Source organism: Rattus rattus, chromosome 4, assembly GCF_011064425.1.
Source record: "Rattus rattus isolate New Zealand chromosome 4, Rrattus_CSIRO_v1, whole genome shotgun sequence".
In the NCBI taxonomy this organism is placed as follows: Eukaryota; Metazoa; Chordata; class Mammalia; order Rodentia; family Muridae; genus Rattus; species Rattus rattus.
Genome location: NC_046157.1, coordinates 115,867,930 through 115,885,851, shown reverse-complemented (window position 1 = coordinate 115,885,851; position 17,922 = coordinate 115,867,930). Strand labels below are relative to the sequence as shown.

The 17,922-nt window shown below is 47.0% G+C and overlaps 1 protein-coding gene and 1 non-coding gene across 2 annotated transcripts in view; one reads left to right on the top strand and one right to left on the bottom strand.

The window, feature by feature from the left end:
* The window catches only part of Creg2 (cellular repressor of E1A stimulated genes 2), a 40,903-nt gene that overhangs the window by 18,671 nt on the left and 4,310 nt on the right, over positions 1 to 17,922 (top strand). The window lies entirely within an intron of this gene.
* Positions 5,002 to 5,129, bottom strand: LOC116899853. Its single transcript, XR_004387849.1, has one exon. It is a non-coding gene; the product is annotated as a small nucleolar RNA SNORA17 (small nucleolar RNA).

The following is a 17,922-nucleotide window of genomic DNA, read 5'->3' as shown; positions in this document are numbered from 1 at the left end:
GACATGGGCAGGATCCATGTCTTCTAGCAAGCAGACCATTAATTGTGTAACGAGCTTGTAGTCTTTCCTGCTGTGCTGCAAGCTTCAGGGGGTAAAGCTTTGCTCTTCTGCCTCTCACTAGCCCCACAAGTGCACAGAGCCCTTAGCATGAAGTGGAGTAGTGATCACAGGTGGGATGTATGGAATATTTGAGGTGGGTATTAAGGAATGGTGGATTTACTTTCTTCTTGTTAACACAAACTTTGGTGCTTAAATGTAGATCAGAGGGGTTGGGGATTTAGCTCAGCGGTAGAGCGCTTGCCTAGCAAGCACAAGGCCCTGGGTTCGGTCCCTAGCTCCGAAAAAAAGAAAAAAAATGTAGATCAGAATTATTCTAATCTAGAGTGCTTTAGTTAGGATTTCCATTGCTGTGAACAAACACCATGACCAAGGCAACTCTCATAAAGGACAACATTTAGTTGGGGCTGGCTTACAGGTTCAGAGGTTCAGCCCATTATCATCAAGGCAGGAGCATGGCAGCATCCAGGCAGGAATGGTACTAGAGGAGCTGAGAGTTCTACATCTTCATCCAAAGAAAGCCAGGAGCAGACTGGCTACCATGTGATTAGGAGGAGGGTCACAAAGCCCACTCTCACAGTGACACACTTCTTCCAACAAGGCCACACCCACCCAACAAGGCCACACCCACCCAACAAGGCCACCCCCTGGGCCTTGCTTATTTAAACCACCACAGTGAGTCTTACAAGGCCCAGAGGAAGGAGGTCATGGGTTTGCTCCCTTCCGAAGGCTCACAGAGAGCATCCACAGCCCTTGGCTCAGAGCCCCAGACTTCCCCCACTGCCACTGCGGCTTGCTACTGTCATCCTGACCCTGCTGCCCACTTTACACTCTTCCCTCTGTGAAGACTCTTCCCACTACATTTTATCTATGGGCTAATGCGTGGTCACCACTCCCTTTCAAGGTGTATAGCCTCATCTGTGGAATAAGACGCAGCACGCACACTCTGGAGGTTGGGACCTGAACCTCTCTGAGGGAGCTGTTCATTTACCCTATCGCAGATGAGGGTGCTAGTTTAAACGGGCTTGCACGTGAGGACGGAAACAAGATCATTCATTCTAACGCATGCAGCGCCTCCCTTTGATATTTCGGGGGTGTCACCATTGTGCCTACTTATAGGCTAACGTTTTAAAATATAGATGTCAGACTGGGAATGTGGCCCAGCAGCTAGAGTGTTTGCCACATAAGCAAGAGGACCAGTTTAGATCCCCAGAATTCACCGGCTGATAGTCACGACAGCTTACCCGAATTTCCAGCTTCAAAGGGAGGAAACAGTTAGCTGGTGAGACTGGCCTTATGGGCGAGCGCTGAGTTTGGTGGACAGTGCCTGCCTCCAAGAGAGTAAAGGTGGAGAAGGATCAAGGAAGATGCCTGACATCATAACCCTAGGGCATCCGCACACAGGTGCACATGAACACATGTACGCAGGAACAAAAGTGCACACACAGGCACACATGTCTCTTTGGGCACAGGGAAATAAAAGAATGAGGACTCAGATCACCTCAGTGGCAAGAAGAGACTTTTATTGGTCTGGGAGGGGGAGCCTCACACCTCTGTGGTGCAGGATCTGAGGGAACAGGCAGTACACAGCACAGAGTCTGAGGGCAATTTCTGTAATTGGAGGTAGAGAGTGGGGAGGGCATGGCTGCAGCTGCCTAGAAACTGTATGGCTGCAGTGGGGACTAAGTCAAACATCCAGCTTTTGCAACCTCCAGGATTCTTGGTGTGTGGTGCGGCTTGTTGGCTCAGCAGGAATTCACGGGCCTGACTCCCTAGAACCACAGGTCCTGTTTAAAGCCCTACTTCTGAGGGGAATTTTCCTTTGCACACAGGAAAATACATAGAAGTTAACATGGTTCTAATACAGTATTCAGTTGGTGAAGGTAAATCTTGCAGTGTCCCAAGCCTGTCAGAATGAGAGAGATGTGAAAATCCAGCTAAGAAGGGAAGCCTGGAGAAGGCTCATTCAGACAGTGACTCTCCCCTCCCCTCGCAGGAGAGTGGTTTGACCCCACCCCCGCCCACCCCACACACACATAAGTGGCTCTTCCTCCAGCTTTTCCTGCCCCATTGTGTGTGGCTGGCCAGCGTCTGTGGGATCACAAGACTTCACAGTGAGTTTCTAGCCCCAGTGAACAAGGAACTGTAAGGAAGCACAGTTTTCTTTGGATGCTTTTGCTAAGCTTCTGAGCTGCTTGATCTCACGCTGAGGAACTCGGAATTCAGTGAGAAGCTTTGTTGTTGATGATGTTGTTTTTCTGCTAAAGAAATTAGTACACTTTCTTAGAACTTTGTATCGGTTCTTTGTGACGTTTACATCATGCGCCCCAATCCCTCTCATCCCCCTCCCCCACTCCCCTTTTACCCACCCTCCACCCTTACAACCTCCCCATTCAATAACAACAACAACAACAACAACAAAAAAAATCTTACTGTGGAAGCTGTAGTGTGTCCCAGCCTGTTCCACAGCATGACCTTTTGTCTTAGGGCTTTACTGCTGTGAGCAGACACCATGACCAAGGCAACTCTTACAAAGGACAACATTTAATTGGGGCTGGCTTACAGGTTCTGAGGTTCAGTCCATTATCATCAAGGTGGGAACATGGCAGCTTCCAGGAAAACAAGGTGCAGGAGGAACTGAGAATTCTACATCTTCATCTGAAGGCTGCTAGCAGAATACTGGCTTCCAGGCAGCTAGGATGGGGGTCTTAAAGTCCACACCCACAATGACACACCTTCTAGTAGTGCCACTCCTTGGTCTGAGCATATACAAACCATAACATCTTTTGCCCACACGTCTCTGCTCGAAAATGTTCACTGCAATGACTTGTTGGTCTGGTACAAGGAGGCCTCTGGTTTTTGCTACTGGATCCTCACTGGGACTCCTGTCAGATGTCATTGTCTGTGGAGATGCTGCAGCTTTGGATCTATAGTGCAAGCCCCTTCATGCGTTCCAGCAGTCCATTCACAAAGAGGATGTCGGGATGGACTAATTCAAAGCTCTGGGTCTGGGCATGAGAGGCATCTGAGCTGGTCAGCCGGATGGCTCTCCCACTCTCACAGCTGGCTCTCGGACAACCCCACAACCAGGGCCAGCTCTAACCTGCTGCTCTGGTGAGATACAGGGTCAGCTCCTGTAGATTGTTGTCTATTAGGTGAGGGCAGGCACAAGATGAGGCAAGGCCTGTGAAAAAGTAAGGTGGGCACAGAGTTTTGGAGAGAGGAGAAAGGAGAACAACAACCAAGATGGAGGCAGAGAAGGACGACCCAGATCTGTGTGGCCTTAAAGGGCCACAGGTAGTTATGAATATTTTATAAGGGATGGATTTTTATAGAACAATCTGTCTTATCTAGGTGGGCAGTCTATAGCAACATTAATTGGCTCTGAGTTTATTGTGTGGATGTTTTGTGGAGTGAGAATTTACTGGTTTACTTATCTGATTGATAAGTTATAAGCTTATTGAGTTTTGATTTTAACAGGTTACTGGGAGTTGTGATTGTAACCACAGGGGGTGGATGCTGGAAATGTGAGCAGAGTTCGCAGCAAGAGAGCCTCGAGATAGGCGGTCTCTGTACGGAACTGGCATGGCAGTGACCTGCTTTGGGAACTAGATGGATGGCAAGATCACAGCAGGGGGCAGCGTGGGATGGAAACTGGGAATTTAATGAGTTGGGTGGAGACGGTTTGCTGATTAAGATGAAAACACCCCACAGATGCCATGTGGCCCTCGGGAGCCAGCAATAGCATGGGTTGGTGAATAGTTTATTTTAATATTTACTACTATGAGCTCCCTCACTCTCAAGACCCTGGAGCAATCTTTCTCACCACCATAGGTGTTGAGGGACAAGGGAGGGACCACACTGCTTCACAGCAGACAATTTATGAGGCCAGCTCTCCCAAGCTCACACCCTTGAGTCCAACTCACCTATGCCCCTACAATCAGGGTCAGCATTACTGTACTGCTCAGGTAAGGTACAGAGCCTGCGGGTGAGGGACAGGGACAGTTCTGCTCACAGGACTCCAAGGTCAGGTCTCACCTGCTGCAGGTGGCAAAAGGGAGGAGGATATTTCTTCTTGCAGGAGAGGTAAGTGGGACAGCTGGTTCTCCCACACTTACACCCTCAGGTTGCTCACTAGGAGGTGTGAGGCCCAGTCCCCTGAGTACTGCAGCTGGTTAGGGGTGGGTCAGCTCTCTCGCTCTTATGTTCCCAGGGCCAGCTCTCCCACAATGCCCAGGGAGGGGTAGGGCTGGTTCTGTACAGGCCTCAAACAGCATCAATATGTCCTGGGTGGCAGCCCAGACCAGGGACATCTACCTGGCCTTTGGTGGTAATAGACCCGCTGCTGCAGGGTCATAAACCCAGATATGGGCTCCTGGTGGCAGCACAGGGCGGGACCCCACCATGGTGCCAGGTGTCATCACTGGCTTCTCACATCAGTTCCTCGATACCCTCAAGTCTTCAGTTCTGCCTCTCTTCATTGTGCCCACATCCTTCTGGTTTCTCTTTCTCTTCCATTTCTCCACCACTCATTCACTCCTCTTAGTGATGCCCAGGGTGTCTGAGTGTCTGGGGTTGTCTCAGGAGTGGCCTCAGAAGTGCTATGCCTGGCTCCTGCATTATGGCACTGGGCAGGGGTCACCTTGGGCATGGTCTTCTCTCCCCCAGGCCTATTCAGTATTAGGCTGGTAGTCATCTCAGGGTAGCCCCCTTTCTAGGTCCCATGACACTGACGGTCCAGTATTTGCTTAGGGCTTACTCCTCACCCAGACCCACCCAAGGCCCCTTGCAAGGGTTGTCTGTCTGGGGCTCACTTCTGCTCAGGGCTGAAGTGCCGGGTGCGGTTCTTCTAGTCTCCTGCTTTCTTCTTGCCCTGAGAACCAGTCTGGGCCTATGCAGTGCAGTACTGGACTGGCGGTTGTCTCAAATTCGCTCTTTTCAGGGAATGTTAGACTTCTAATCAGTTAGATGTTCATAGGTCAGAACACCAAGTATAGACAGTCTCTCTTCTCTGCCACCTACTGACGCACGTGTGACACAGCAGCCACACCTCCAGCATCTCCAGGGGCCCAGATAGGAACTTTGAACTTTCTGAGGTGTAGACACCACAGCAATGGCCTGAAGATAACTGGGCAAATTTTCAGAGCTGAAAAAGGGTCTGGGAGAGGTCTGCGGATGGCACAGGGACTTACAGAGAGAGTCCATGTCAGACTGTTGAGAAGTGACCACCTACAGGAGAAGATGTCATCCCCAAAAGCCAGGCTTTCCCTATGACTGTGGCGAAGACATTACTAAGGTCAGCTTTCTGGAGCTTGGGTATTTTGTAAACCAGAGTTTGTAAAGAGAAAAATCTCATCTCTTAAAAAAATTATCAATATATTAATTATATTAGATGGTTTCGTTATTCATTTATGCATGGACAGAACATCACATCCGCCTCCCCTGTGTTAGCACTTGTGCTTATTGGCTTCCCAGACAATCTCCTCTACCTTCAAGAGCAAGTGGGAGAGGTTGTATGAGGGAGGGATTATATGGGGAAGGGATTATATGGGGAAGGGGTTGTATGGGAGAAGGGCTGTATGGGGAGGAGCAGATGGGGAGGGGTTGTTTACAGAAGCATGGGCAACTTAGCACTGGCTGTGTTGCTGAAGAAAGTGTCACTGCCTCTGTTGTGTGACACTGTTTCTGGGGAAATGTGAACAAATGTCTACTCACCTCAGATATAAAACTGAAAATAGACCCAAGTATGGATACCACCCAAGTCCAACTTAGTGAACTGACAAGTTCCAGGGTTAGTTCCAGGAGTATGTTTGAAGGAATACTTAGACAACCACATCATCAAAAGCCCACCATGCCATGAGGTGGAAACTCCTGCTCATGAAATCTGGAAACTGGAGGTTCATCGCACAGCTTACAGGAAGCTTGACAGATTGGAGTGTCTCTTTCCCAGGCAGCTCCGTTAGTCTGAGCCTTTCCTAGGCAGTCGGACCTGCCTGAGAGACTCTTTCAGTTCTTCTGGCTTATAAAAACTTGGAGGAGGAGGAGCCTGGTGTATCTGGTTGGTTTTAGGGACTTCCTGAAGCTTTTACATGCTGAGCCTTAACAAAGCTTTTACTTCCTGAGCCTTTAGGAACATCCTGTTGAGGTTTGGTGTGTTGCTATGTATTATAATACTAAACACTGGGCATGGTTGCCCCAAGGGACAAGGAGATTCTCACATAGATAACTTTGTTCTCCAAAGTCATCCCTGATTGGTAAATAAAGATGCCTGTAGCCTACAGCTGGGTAGAGGAGAGATAGGTGGGGTTTTGTTTCCAGGGCTTAGAGTCTGAGCAGGAAACCACAAAGGACAAAGGAAGAGGGTAGAGAGAAGAGAAGACATCATGGGGTAGGTGAGTCAGGAAAGCATGGCCATGAGGACTGGCCAATTGCAGTTAAGAGCTGCCCAGATGGAGCACAGTAATAGTAAGTCATAACTCAGGGTAATTGATAGGGAAATAGATGCTAATGGCTTAGAGGGTAGATATCTGCCCAGACCTAGTGCATAAAGCTTATCGTAAATATAAAGGTTTTGTGTCTTTTACCTGGGAACAAAGGCAGAGTCGAAGTCCCCACAGGAGATTAAATACTTAGTACAACAGCATCCCTGCAGGAGGGAACAGCTACACAACAGCCTTCCCTAGCAACCATCAACTGCCTGTGAATCTATGGAACCTCAGGGAGAGCTGGACCTCCAGAGGCCCCTGTTAGCCTCACAGTTGTAGAGTCCTATATGTGACCAATTGCATCAGTTTCCCTAGAACAAGAGAGCACATCACAGCGGGAGCTCATGGGAGCTAACTTGTTCACCTCATGGCCAGGAAGCCAAGGACAGACTAGAGAAGGGGTACATCTCCCATGATCCCTCAGGAACCTCTCATTGAGTCCTGTCTCTCAAAATGGTTGCCACCCTGGGAACAAAGCCTTTAGCACTTGGACTACACATTTACAGAGGAAATGGTCTAAAAGGACCTGGGAGAAAAATATGGGCAGATTTATATTTGTTTGCTTGTCTCGTGTCTAATTTCACAGAAGATGTGTTATTGTAGATGGTGAGCAAGCAGCTGGGTATTGGAAAGAGGTTTGTGGTAGAGGGATTAATCTGAGTCAAACTATCAAGAGGTGAGACCTTTAAATACTGATGAGGGCTTTGTTTCTAAGAATATGCTAACTTGCCCACACGGTCAATAAAGTAATACTTTAGTCAGTTAGTAGTTTATCTTAATAGTAGGTTTAACAACTAACCAATTAAAACCAGGGTTTGTCCAACACACAATGTCCACAAGGTGGCCTCACCAGATGCAGCCCCTTAACCTTCTTCAGTCACAGTCAAAACAACCTCTTTTCTTCATAACCTACCCAGTCTGCGGTGGTGTCCTGTTAGCAACAGTAGACAGACAGAAGCAGAAACCAATGTTGTAAAGAGAAAAATTATGTCATGGGAGGGGCTTACAAAGTGTACGGGTGAATTAACTATATAAACGGACGGTGTAATAGCTCCAGAGTGTGGTTAAGGGGAGGTTTTTATTGTAGATATTGGGGAGAGAACAGCCAGTTATCTGGAAGAGTCCAGAGCAGAGAGAGAGAAAGTAATAGACTGAACACGGCCAGCAGACTGGACCTGGCCATGGGAGAGGCAGGAGCAGAGTCGGAGGCAGGGAGGAAGAAAGGAGATGGGACAGTAAGAGATTAAAAACAAGGAGAAGGGCCAAGAGAACACACAGCTGGAGTCGCAGAGTTATAAGAAGAATGGGTAGATAGCTGGAGATCGGGGAGCCCATGAGCTGGAGACAGAGTGGGTAGGAGAGAAAGTGAGGAGAGCTGGGGTGTTACCATGGACTATGATTTGTGAGACTGAAGAGGCCAAGAGGGAGTAGGCGCTTTGGTAAGCTAACAGGCACCACAGGTGGCCATTTATTCCTTCTGCCATTGAGAACCCGGCTTCTGTCTAACTACCCAGAATTTGGGGGAAATGGAGAGCTCTAGGGGAAAGGCCACTGTTTTGACTTTCCTGGCTTCTACAGCTTGTGCCCTCTGCCATACTCAAGGTCAGGAATGGCGGCTGAGTCTTTCTCACATCCTATCCCTCAACATTTCCGTTAACCTCATTTTCCTACTTTAAAATTGTAGCCAGCTGTGATGACCTAGTTCTTTAACCCCAGCGCTCAGGAAGCCGAGGCAGGATTGGAAGTTCAAAGCCAGCCGAGGTTAGGTAGTGAGACTCTATATCAGTACACCAATATTTAAAATGACAGAAAGAGGGGGGAGCAAAAGAAGCTGGTGATTATCATGGATCTAGCCAGACAGCCCAGGGGGGAAAATCTCCCTATTCAAAGCCAATGGATTGCTAACCTCAATTATCTCTTGCCACACTCCAGACGTGTGAATGAAGAAACCTTTGAGGGCTCCTTAGCCAGCCTATCACAGAGAAAAAAAATGATACCAAGATAAGCTGGGCTTCCTATGTGCAAATGGATCATTCGGTACTTACAGTAAATATATGTTTTTTTAATTCTGTAGGACCACTACCAATAGAGAAGAAAAAGAATCCTTATTTAAATATACTGTTTTACTGGAGCAGGAGCTCTCCCAAAAGCTGTTGCCTGTATGTGGGGTATGTTCTTCTAGCTGGGCTGCCTTATTTGGCTTCATTGGGAGAGGAGGCGCCTGGCCTCACAGAGACTTGAAGTGCCCAGGTGGGGGGGAGGGATTACCAGGAGGCCCCACCCACTCAGAGGAGAAGGGGGTTGGGGGAAGGATTGTGAGAGGGCGTGACCAGGAGGGGAGCAGGAAGTGAGATGTAAAGTGACTAAGTAAAAAATTAAACTAAATTAAATTAAAAATACATAATGGAGAGATGGCTCAGCCGTTAAGAGCATGACTCCTCTTCCAGAGGTCCTGAGTTCAATTCCCAGCAACCACATGGTGGCTCACAACCGTCTGTAATGGGATCCGATGCCCTCTTCTGGTGTGTCTGAAGACAGCTACAGTGTACATATACAATAAATAAATATTTTAAAAAGTAAAAAAATTAATATAAATAGATATACTGTTTTCTTATTCTGTGATGACTTACTTAAGAGGGTTAATTCCATTGCGTTCAAGGGAGATTTCGTGGAAGAAATTGGCTTTAATTGTGAACAGATGAACCTGATGATGGTCCTGTGCGGACACACTCTAATCACTCGTCATGCATCTAGAGTTGTTTCTTGTTCGCTGGTTGTATTTATTTCTCTCCCGTGTGTCTCCGGGTCCATTTGTTTGTCTTAACAACGTATTGAGAAGATTCCATTTTTCTTGCACTTGCGTTCTGTGATTCCTTTATCTTAGCCCAGGAGAAAAATTCCCAACTCGGCAACTAGACTCTTGCCGTGTTGAAAACACCGCAGAGGATAGCCCCTTCCGGACGCAGCGCGATGTTCTCCCACGCAGCAGTTTGTCTGAATCCGTGTGCGTGGTCACTCTGTTGTTAGGACTCCTCAGGGTGTGTGGAAAAGGAAAGTTTCCGGGCAGGTAGAGACAAGTCCCTTAAGTCTCAGCTAAACACGTGTGTGGCTCCCCGGAGACATCTTTGTCAAGGCTTTAGCGTAACACGATGAATGAGACTGTGTGGTACAGTCACGTCCCTGCACAGCTGTTTTATACCTGCTGTCAGCATTCTGAGGAGCTGCCAGTGTCTGTGTGGTCAGGTACATCAAGGTCCCCAAGGCTCTACTGGTTCAGTGACTTAATAGAAAGATTTGCAGGACTCAAAAGCTCACAAGTTGCTGCACTGAAAAGGTACAGGTTGAGACAGACAAAGGCTCGAGGTGTGTGTCCTGAAGTCCAAGAGAAACCAGACAGAAGCTACCAAGTGTCTCCTGCCATGGAGTTGCATGGGGCAAGCTCGACTTTCCAAGCCATCATGCCTAGCACTGGGTACAAAGTACTGCCATCCAGGCTTCCAGACCTGGGTAGTCTGGGTTTAGTATATGCACACCGTAGTGGCTGCATTTGATCTCAGCTCCGTAGATGTTTTAAATCCCCAAGGGGCGAAATGGTGCAGTATGACCAATGTCCTCAGACATACAAAGGCAGTCAGGGCACTCAAAGGACACTGAGTCTGTCATCCAGGAGCTAAGGGCCAGTCCTCCTCAAGATGGACCTTTCATAGATTACGCTGGGTTTGAACAACCCAGATCTTCCAAGTTACTCCTCTGCTGACAGCACATTGCTGCTCTGGTCCTGCCTCAGATGGACACAGTGAGGATTAATCAACATCTAAAATATAAAACATATTCCTGGAAATAAATTGCACCTGACTAAACAACTAAGTAGGAGATTTGAACCAACTGCATATCCCACAAGATCCAAGGGCTGGAGATGGCTCAGCCATTAAGGGCACTGACAGCTCTTCCAGAGGTCCTGAGTTCAATTCCCAGCAACCACATGGTGGCTCACAACCATCTGCAACACAATCTGATTCCCTCTTCTGGTGTGTCTGAAGAGAGTGACAGGGTACTCACTTATATAAAATAAACAAAATCTTTAAAAAAAAAAAAAAAAAAAGACCTGGAAACCAAAAGATCCAGTCACAGTCTGACTTAAATGGAGGCTGGCTTTCACCATGGTGCAGGGGGACACTACCTTCTTTGTTGTTATTTCCCTGGTGATAAACCCCAGGACATCATGTTTGATCATATTAAAGATCGTGAAAATGTAAAATGTCATACTCCCCTGGGTTTCCTGGAAGAGGATCTGTAACAAACACAGCCAGTCTCCATTAAACCTGACTCTTTAAAAACACGTTCAAGCTTTTGTGTACCCTGCTTGCACCTTGTATTGTTCATTGCCCTGCAATTTAATCTCCTCCACTGCAATCCGCCTCTGCCACAAACACAGCTGGGCCCGTGGTGGGGCAAGGGATCTAAAGATTAGATTTTGGAGCTGGAGAGATGGCTGAGCAGTTGGAAGCACTGACTGACTGCTCTTCCAGAGGCCCTTAACTGGGATGCTCACTGTATGCACAGTCAATTAAGGAGAGTCGTCTGGGTCCTCCGACTGTCCCTGGTGACCACCTTGGCTGTGTCCACAATAGTGTTGCTATCATTTCAGTTGGGTTTTCTGTTTCTAATTTTTGTCTAATTTTTTATGTTTTCTGTAAGAATGGCAGCAGAACTCAAAAGTTCTATGCACCTGTGCACTCAACCCTGCCTCTCCACCTGTATACTCACTCCTATCTCTGTGCACCTGTGTACTCACACCTGTCTGTGCACCTGTGTACTCACCCTTGTCTCTGTGTATCTGTGTACTCACCCCTGTCTTTGTGCACCTGTGTACTTACCCCTGTCTCTGCACCTGTGTACTCACCACTTCTGCTTTGGGCATGGACAGGATATCAGCCTCCTGTCTGCTCAAACATGATAATGGTGCTGAAATACAGCCCAGTGCTTGTTAGACATTATATGAGACTCAGCCTTGGCTTACTGGAGTTAGACCTTCTAGTAGCCCAAAGGTTACCTATGTGATGTGAACTTCTGCCAATGTGTTGGCATTCTGTTCTGCATGTTTAAGTAGTTAAACTCAGATAGAAGTGACTCATTGACAGTATGATTCATACTACATATGTATGCACGAGCATGGAACCAGAGAATAACCTAGGATGTGGTTCCTTGGGTGCCATGTGCCCCGTCATCTTACAGAGTGAATACCAACTCAATACCAGCTAGACTGTCAGGAGAATAGAAATTACACACCAAAACAGTTCACACAGATACAGAAGCCCAAAATAAATTGTTTGCAAGCTGAACTCACAACTCTTAGCTAGCCATCTGCTGTGCGTGACAGAAGGAAGTCTATTCATGTAGCTAACCACACCAGTAGGAACCATAAAGACTACAGAAATTATATTGCTGTGACGTCATCACTCTGGGTATTGTATGTCTTCATTTACTTAATTTAGTAGTCATGGCCTCAGAGGATGGATTTCTTCTGAGACAGGGTCTCCCTGGGTAACCCTGGATAGTCTAGACCTTCCTGTGTAGAATAGGCTGGTCAGCTTGCCTCTGAACTCCAGGTGCTTAGATTAAAGTCATGTGCTACCACCACAGCCCAAAGATTAGGCCTTTAAAGATTTAGTTGTGAGCCAGGTGTTGGGGCAAATAGCTTTAATGCCAGCACTCAGGAGGTAGAGGCCGGTGGATCTTTGTTATGAGAAAAGTTCACACAGGGTGTGTGTGTGTGTGTGTGTGTGTGTGTGTGTGTGTGTGTGTGTGCACATGTGTGCACAAGTGTAGTGTATCCGTGCATGCTCATACAGAGGCCAAAGGCAAACAAGGTTGTCTTCCTCAATTGCTCTCCACCTTCTTTTGAGAGACAGGGTCCCTTACTGAAGCTGAAGCTCACATTTCAGTTAGGCCAACTGGCCATTGAGCTCCAAGGATCCACCTGTGTCCGCCCACCAATGTTGGGGTTTCAGGCATGCATGACCATGCACAGCTTTTACATGGATGCTGGATTTGAATTCAAGTCTTCTTGCTTGCATAGCAAGCCTCCCTACCCACTGAGCCATCTCCCTCAGTGAGAAAATTGGTATTTTTGTTGATATCCTGTCTGTATGACCTATTCATCTGTCTTATTTAAGAAATCCTATTTATGGGACAGGAGAGATGTTTCAGTGGTTAAGAGCACTGAATGCTCTTCCAGAGGTCCTGAGTTCAATACCCAGCACCCACATGGCAGCTCACAACTGTCTTTAACTCCAGACTTAAAGCTATAAACATGATATAGTTCCCATATTTCATCTCAAATGCAGTAGAGTTTTGCTTCATGTAGAAGAGTATCTTTTGTCTATAGGGATGTGGCACCTGTCGATAATAAATTCTATGGCCGATGGCTTAGGCAGGAAATAAGAGGTGGTACATCCGGGAGGCATGAAGGATTCTGGGAGAGAGCCAGGTGAAGGAGATTTGCCCAGGAAGGTGTGGCTACACAGACACATTGTACCTGAGCACAGGTAACCAGTCATGTATCAGAATGTGGATTAGAATAAATGGGTTATTTTAAGTCATGATCTAGTCAGAGAAGAACTTAAACATATGGACAAGGTATTTGTAAATATGTTTTGAGTCTGAGTCTTATTTCTGGGAGCATGGGGCTGAGGGGAGTAGAACCAAGCCTAACTTCTACAGCTTCTCACACCTAAGTCATTGGTTCCATGTAGAATTGATATATGCACAAAATGGTATAAGGATTTGGGGCTCGGGTTCCAGAAAGGATCTCACTATATAGCTCTAGCTGTTGTGAGGCTCACTCTGTAAACCAAACTAACCTAAAACCCACAGAGATCCTCCTGCCTCTCTGCCTCCTGAGTGCGGGAATTAAAGGTGTGTGCCGCTACGCCTGGCTTGGAATAATCTATTTTTAAAGCCTTTCTTAGACAGCCGACTTTTTCAGCACTGATTACTGAATAATAAAACTTTACCTGCTAGTTTCTGTCTTAAATATCAGGCATCCTGTAAGAATGGTGTGTTTCTGAGCCTTGTCTCTCCCTCCTTCTCCTACCATTGCCCAAGGACTGCTTTAACAAATAGGGATTCTGTAGGGGCGGTTCTGATGCTAAGGTTCTGTTCCCAATTGGATCTTGATCTGTCAGTAAAGAAGTCATGGGCCAATAGCTGGGCGGAAATAATAGGCGGGATTTCCGGGTCCCCGCAGGAGACAGGCGCAGGGAAAGGAGCAGAGAGGAGAGTTTACCATGCTTCTGAGTGAGAAAAGGTGACCAGCCATGTGAGATTTTGGGCGAAGCAGCAGCCTGAGGCAGCTTCTACAGGTAGGCGGTTGAAGGTATTTGTTTAGCTGAGGGTAGGTGGAGAGGTATGGAGATAAGAGAGTATTGATAACGGCTCGCTTCTCCAGGCCGGGAGAGTAGCGCCCAAATTGTACCAAAAGGCAAGTTGTGTGTGTGTGTGTGTGTGTGTGTGTGTGTGTGTGTGTGTGTGTGTGTGTGTGTGTGTGTGTGTGTGTGTGTGTGTGTGTGTGTGTGTGTGTGTGTGTTAACCATGGATTCAAGGGAATCTGGGTAGGGGCTGGTAGCGAGCGCAACCAGTTCCTGGAACTTAGGCACGGTAGAAAAGCTACGCGCTACAGACTTCTGCCTAGGGTCACCATCTGGCAGAGAAAGGTCTCTAGCCTGCGGCCCTTCTTTATAGTGATGTGGGCTGTTGGACTTTTGCTATTCCGCGTAAGGTTTACACTCATCACACAGTCTGACTGGCACATGCTAAGTGCATGGTCTAAACTTAGTCGTGGTGGCTGCTCCAGCATATGAATACATAACTAACCTCCAGGACTGTTGTTTAAAGGGTGACTTAAAGGGCTGTTTTGTTTAAAGGTGTGCCTTTCACTTGAGGGTGAAGTGTCCTCCACCTTGGTAAAGACTTGGTCCCCAGAACGTAGTACCACTTTGGGATGAGATAGAAAGTTCAGGAGTGGGGCCCAGTGGAAGCAAGTGAATCACTGAGAACATGCCCTGGACAGACCCTGTTACTGCCTTCCCCCAGGCCTCTCTGCCTCTTGTTCATCATGGTGAGCTTGCTCCATCAGATGCTCCATGATAGTCAACCCCACCTTGGGCCCAATAGACTTAGCAGACAGTGGGCCACAACTCTGAAGCCATGACACAAAGTATTTCGTCCCTTCAACTGTTTTTGCTCAGTGAAAAGCTGTGGTTTCAAACCTGAGGCGTGGTTTAGAAGCTTTTGGAACTGTTTTGCTGGATGAATCTAGAAGTTTGAAAATGTGCTCTATAGAAGCCAGAGAACACACTGTTGAGCTGAGCTAAGAAGCGAATTCTGGTTGACTGGAGTATACATTTGACATCAGGTGGGAGCAACCTCTCCACTGAGAGCTGAGGGAAGTCTGTGTGAGCTACATTGTAACAAATGTCTGCTCTGCATTTTATCCCCTCCCTGAGACTTTGTGGAAGGGTTTGCCGCTTTCAAGCAGTGCAGTCGATTATTTTAGATGTATGACTGGTTTTGTGTCAACTTGGCACAGACTAGAGTCGTCAGAGAGGAAGGAGCCTCCGTTGAGGAGATGCCTCCATGAGATACAGCTGTAAGGCATTTTCTCAATTAGTGATCAATGGTGGAGGGGCCAGCCCATGGTAGGTGGTGCCACCCTTGGGTTTAATGGACCTGGGTTCTATAAGAAAGCAGGCTGAGGAAACCAGAGCAAGCAAGCCAGTAAGCAGCCCCCCTCCATGGCCTCTGCATCAGCTCCTGCCTTCAGGTTCCAGCCCTACTTGAGTTCCTGTCCTGACTTCCTCTAGTGATGGACTATGATCTGGAAGTGCAAGCTGAATTAAGCCTTTCTTCCCCAATTTGCGGTTTGGTCACGGCTTTTTTGCCTTAGTGATAAAATCCCTAAGTAAAATACTCGATGTTTTTTATAATTCTGGGTGTTTTGTAATGAGATTTGAGAGCAAAGAGAGAGAGATCGGGGAGATTTGAAAAACTTGTTTAGACAGGAGAGAAGTGGTTTTCAAGTTTAGGGTAAGGAAGGCAGCATCAAAGAACAGATTAACACCAGTTTGGGGGGGGGGAAGGAATCTTGTACTTTGCACCAGAAAACTGGCAAAGATGTCCTGAGGGCAACAGGAGAATTGGCCAGACTCTGTCCATTTCTGGCCTAAAGATGGAAAGGAATAAACTTGTTTGAAAGATTTGGCTTGGAGAAGAGGACTCTGAAACTTTGTATTCACAAAAGTCCTCCAAGGAAACTGTCTTCCCAGAATTCATTTCACTCTGTTCAGCCATATAGGCACTCACAGACCACCAAGATGTGGGTCAAGGAGGACTGTCTACTGTAGGTCTGATAGCGTGCATTCGGACGCTTCAGTTGTCAGCGTGCATTCTAATTTTGCACGTACGCAGAACACATAGGTGATGGAGCCTTGGAAGGGCATACCCAGATTTTCAAGGAGAGTTTAAAAGGCCCCAAAATATGTCGTGGGACTGGAGCCACTTCCAGCAATCCTAGAGAGGGCAATGAATGAAGCTTGGAGGGTGAACCCTAAGCTGCAATGGGCACCCTGGATGTCAGAGCCCAGAGAGTAGACCTCCTGTTAAGGAAAACTACACGTAGCACATAGAGCCAACACAAAAGAGAAGCCTTGAGGGCTGCAAACATCAAAGCCACGGAATGGCGCTCACTGTGCCCCATGTGCCCAGGAGCTGGGCATGGACCTGTGAGGTTTAACGTTTACCCTGCTAGGTGTGGGTCTTGCTTTGCCTCTCACCCTCCTTTCTTCCCTCCATTCTTTCTTTTCGTAGATGTATTTATTTTATGTATGTGAGGACACTGTCGCTGTCTTCAGACACACCAGAAGAGGACTTCGGATGCCATTGCAGATGGTTGTGAGCCACCATGTGGTTACTGGGAATTGAGCTCAGGACCTCTGGAAGAGCAGTCAGTGCTCTTAACTGCCCTCACCCCTACTTTCTGTTCCCCGACTCTTCCTTTTTGAACTGGGAATGTTTAGGTTGTATCATTGCAGATTGTCAGTGTCTTTTGAATTTACAGAGGCTTGCAGCTAGATTTACATTGGATCTCAGGAAAAAAACTTTGGACTTGGACTTTTAAGCCATTCTAGAACTGTTCAGACTTTGGGGAATATTGGAGATAGACTAAGTGCATATTTGTATTAAGAGTTGACCATGAGGACTGGAGAGATGGCTCAGGAGTTCAGAGCACTGACTGCTCTTCCAGAGGTCCTGAGTTCAAATCCCAGCAACCACATGGTGGCTCACAACCAGCTGTAATTGGATCTGATGCCCTCTTCTGATGGGTCTGAAGACAGCTACAGTGTACTTATATAAATAAAACAGATAAATCCTTTTTAAAAATACGAGTTGACCATGAGCCTTTGGGGCCCAGCCAGATATAAAATATTATATACTACATATATATATAGTATAAATATTATATATATAATATTTTATATTAGATATAAAATATTCCCTCATGGACTCATGTATGAAAACTTGGTCTGCAGTTGATAGCATAATTTTGGTGCCTGATGAAAACTCCAGAAGGAGAAGCATAGTTAGATTATGTATTATCCAGGAGCAGAACATATATATATATATATATATATATATATATATATATATATATATATATATGAGAGGGAAGGATTCATTGGAGTGACTTACAAGTCATGGTGGTGTGGTCCTGTTAGTCCAGCGATGGCTATCTACCAACGGAAGGCCCAAGAATCCGGTAGTTCAGTTCACAAGGCTGGATGTCTCAGCTGGTCCTCAGCATACACTGGAATCCAGAAGAAGTAGGCCGTAACACCACAGAGGAACTGGACTTGCCAGCAGGAGCAAGCAGGCAAAGGGAGCAAGCTTCCTTCTTCGTGTCCTTTGTCTAGGTGGCCACCAACAGAAGGTGTGATCCAGATTAAAGGTGGGTCTTCCCACCTCAAAAAGATCAGAACTGAAATTGGCTCTTCCCCTTTCAAATGACTTAATTAAGGAAAATAAAATTCTTCACAGGTGTGCGCAGCTGTTAATTAATTCCAGATGTAGTCAGATTGATAACCAAGAATAGCCACCAAAGAAGTAAATCACAATCCCTAGAAAGACTGTACCTTATCATCCCTTTTCCCTGTCCCTCTCTGCTTCCCATCCACCATGGAGTGAGCAGCATCTCCCTTCCCCCCAGCCCCTTACTCCCCATCTGCAGTGTTCAGCTTCCTTTGGACCCACAGCAACAGGTCGGCTGATGCCAGGCTGATAGCTCAAAGGCATGGGCCAAAGGGAACCCTCCTCCATTAACTTG